We start from the raw sequence: 4,053 nt of genomic DNA, 5'->3' as shown, positions 1-4,053 counted from the left end.
AACACAGGCGTGGGGGCTCACACGCCAATCCAGCCCCGCGACCGCTAAAGCCTGTTAGTATTATTGACGGAGTAAGAAATAAATCTCCCGGCGACACTGACGAAGCACGCCTCACTGACCGGGTTCTACGTCACGGGTCACAGGGGTCACGGGGTCAGGCCAGTCGGCGGCGGCGGTGCCATGATGCTTCATCCAACTTCTAGCAGACTATGGTGGGGTTTCTTGTTCCACTGATTTCTCACTAGAGATAGGGACCTCCTTTGTTTGTTTGTTTGAGTAAAGACATGCACATCGACCCAATATCGGTTATTTAGGGCTGGGGGGGAAAGTATGACACACCAGAGGGAAAGAAAATAAGTGCGATCTACTGATGGCGCCTTCCAACCACCCGACCCGGTTAAGGACCTTGTTGGGCTAGCATAGACGGACGACGAGGGGTCGAAAACGAGGGGCACGACTTTAGCTGTGAGAGTTTACCTTGTAACATGCCCGAGGGGGCAAGTGAAAACAAAAAGGACAAAATGCTGAAGGTAGAGGTTCGAGCCAACGTCAGTCAAGAACTTCGTTCACCATTCCTGGAACGCTTCCGATCCAATTACGTCTTCGGCAGTGGAGAATACGGAGTAAGTGTCTTTCTTCTTTCAACTAGACAGGATTGATCAATATATACGAACAGGAGACTGAAAGAGAACCAATATAACAAAGATTTTTTAAATTATTCTTACAGAGCAGGAGACCGATAGTTTCCATAACAGGCATTGTAGAGAAATGTATCCAGTGCTTTCGTGTCCCTGCACTGCAAGTTGTCCCGTCGCTCATCAGAGCAATGTTTTCGTACGGGCTACGTGGGAACAACGCCCAAAAGTCATAGCCTGAGGTCTCAAACCCGCTTGCGTCTTCCAACTTGTTTGTTGTTGTTACCAAAGGAGCCCTTGAGTTTTGCCCCTCACTCCCAAGCCATGCTATAGTCGCGTAAAGTCTTTGTGGGTTCTTCTCACGTCTGTATTATTACTTTCTTCCTTGTGCGAGTGGGTAGGTCTTTATAAATACAAGTAATTCCTTACTGCCAAACTGTTTAAAGAACAGCCCTAGAGTGGAAAGTAGCTTCAAACACGTAGTCTTGACGTGGGAGAAAAACTTAAGGCACGGAGCCCAGGCATTCTTCTGGCGACCGAAACAATTCCAGAACCATTATCGTCCATCTCCGCTTCCCAATCTTTCTCTCTAGTTCTATCTCGCGCATCAATCGCCAGCCCCCAAGTCATGACAAAGCCGTTTCCTCTTCCAACTAGCTTCACCAAGGCAAATAACACCCTCCCCCGTCCTCCCCTATCCGACACACCCCTAAATTGGCCTGTTCGGGTTTCTGCGAAGGAGCAACCGCTATACAGAGAGCGTTGAATCCTGTCAAACCACGAAGCCAAACTTCGCTTTTCCCCCGTCTAGATTCTCTCAACGGGGTCAACATAACTTGTGCTTGGAATCAGCAGTAGGAAGAACGCCAGAGTCGAGATGTGCTTGATTTACACTGATAAGATTCTAAATTGAGTGCCTTGTACACATCGTCATACGGTTAACTCGGAGCTCGAATGGGAAAACCTAACACAATTATATCTACAGGGGGAAAAAGTAGATCTTCTAACAACAAACCAGTGGAGGACTAGGACTAGAAGAGTCGAAACTGAAATTTATGGAGATAAAGACGAAATCAGGATAAAGTGAGCAACAAAGATACCCGCTTTTCAGCAGAAGCATTAGAACATGTGGTTCGCCTGTTGCCGATTTATGTACATAACATTTTAAAAAACGTCTCTATTTTTAAACAGCCAAACAAAAACTTGATGAGCAAAGAGTTCGCGCATCGCCAGAGTGCGACAGCCACCACAGAAAGGTATGCAGACCCCGTCTCCGCGTGGCGCCGGCGGCAAGGGAAGCTGCCTGACACCCAGGGGGTCACAGAGGTCATCCACAGGTCATCATGACCTAAAACTCCTTGTTTGTGTAGAAGTGCTCACAGCTCATCTTCAGTTTTTGCCCCTCTATTCTCATGTCTCGCCATCACAAACTTCAATTCCTTCATTGGGCGAAAAAAATGAACCAAGAAATAAATAAAGCCCCCCCCCCCCCCACCACCCCTTTCCAAAAAGGAAAAAAAGAGGAAAATCGGCGGAAAACCCTTCCATCTACTGAAACAAACAAAACAAATTGAGAGAACGACTACACAGGTTCACCTCATTTAAACAAACATAATTTGTTTTTTCTTTTAGGAGGAAACCCAGGGAACGAAAGAACGCAAAACAAGCATTTCATTTCCTTCCACACTGTCAACCTAACGAGTCTACATTTTGTTTAGAAAAGACCCACCCCACCAAAAAAAAAAAAAAGAAATTAAAAAAATATCACCACAACGATTTTCAAAACTTTTACTAGTAATTTCCCCGAGGTGTACGTCTGTGGATTCGGGATAAATCAAGCATTCCCAATTCCCGCTAAACCCGAACTAAGTCTATTAAATGTACTCGCACAACACCGATTCCATCTCGGGGTGAATCCCGGTAAGTCGCTGGCAGCAACAAATTACGTGCTCACGGCCACCAGACCCACGTCGTCAAGACGAGAAACAACCTTTCCTTCTCCTCTTGTGAGTTTTTGTTTGTTTTGTTTTTGGTTTGGGTGAGGGTCAATACCTACTGTATAGAAAGTAGGCCTTGGTGGGGGTAGATTTTTTTTTCTTTCTTTCTTTTTGTTGTTGTTGTTGTTGTTGTTGAAGGGGGGGGGGGGCGTCCATAACTTCATCAAAACTATGGCTGTTATTACGTTTCCTTTAAACAGAGACGCGGTGGTGACTGTTCTTACGCAGTACACTCGATTTGCCTCAGCCGCTAAAATTTACACGACACCCCCCAACTATCAGTGACAACGCAACATGGGTAGAAAAGCAAAGCAAGAAATAATGACGTGGAGAAGTTTCGCCGTCTTGTTACCAACAAACTTATGCATTATTCCTTTCTTTCTTTCTCTCTCTCTCTCTCTCTCTCTCTCTCTCTCTCTCTCTCTCTCTCTCTCTCTCTTTTCTTTCCCTTTTAAGGAGCCAAATCGTAATAATATTTGAAAGAGATGAAATCTTGGAACACTATTAGATTCATCTCTTTCCAGACACAGGGTGGACCTTATCGAGCAATAAGTTCTTCAAATGTCTCACAGCCACAAGAAACCAAGACCTTTTCGTACTGAGACTGGTAAACTAAAGAACACCATATTACTATGTTGATACTGCTGTCGTTGCTGCAGAAATAGACATGATTGTTGTTGTATTTGACGATGCTGTTGCATTTGTTGCAGTGGTTGTGGAAACCGTTGTAGCGGTTATTGTTGCTGTTATTACGTCATAGTTTACAGTCAGTACTTTCGATGTTAACAGCATAGGCAAATAGAATGAAAAAATAAAAATAAAAAACACGAGAGAAAAGGACAGAGAGGACATCGACCTCATCCTAGACCCACTCAACATCAACGCACGAAAGGGATCTTTACATTGCAAAGTCGAAGTTTCGTTACATCCATGGTACAAAACCCGGCAAAGACTTTCATATCGAATGAGCATGAAAACTGATATTAATTTCGAAATTCCACATTTCCCAACCAGACGCCCAAAGGAATTCTGTACGCTTAGGGCAAAAGTGGAAAGTTTTATTTGTTTGTTTTATTTTTGTTTGTTTTTTAATTCTTAAAGAACACTGAGTGTGTTTGTGTATAGGTGTGCGCGCGCGTACTCGCCAGTGCACGTGTGAGTGCGTGTGTGTGTGTGTGTGTTTGCATGTGTGTATGTGTGTGTGTTTGCATGTGTGTATGTGTGTGAGTGGGTTTGCATGTGTATGTGCGTGCAAGTGTGAGTGTGAGTGCGTATGAGTATGGGTGTCTTGCAGGTGAATGGATGAGTTGAGTATGTACATTCATGTGATAGTGTGTGTGCGTGTGCATGTGTGTGTGTGTGAGTGTTTGTGTGTGAGTGTGTAAGTGTGTGTGTGTATGTGTGTGTGTGTGTGTGTGTGT

At 44.5% G+C, this 4,053-nt stretch overlaps 1 protein-coding gene across 1 annotated transcript in view; it reads right to left on the bottom strand.

Annotated features, from left to right (window-relative positions):
* The window catches only part of LOC101858298 (nuclear hormone receptor HR96), a gene marked incomplete at its 5' end in the record, with an annotated part of 199,067 nt that overhangs the window by 107,859 nt on the left and 87,155 nt on the right, over positions 1-4,053 (bottom strand).

The sequence above is a fragment of the Aplysia californica genome, unplaced genomic scaffold, assembly GCF_000002075.1.
Source record: "Aplysia californica isolate F4 #8 unplaced genomic scaffold, AplCal3.0 scaffold00531, whole genome shotgun sequence".
NCBI lineage: Eukaryota > Metazoa > Mollusca > Gastropoda > Aplysiida > Aplysiidae > Aplysia > Aplysia californica.
The sequence above is the reverse complement of the archived record's forward strand: the minus strand, read 5'-3'. Positions and strand labels throughout refer to the sequence as shown.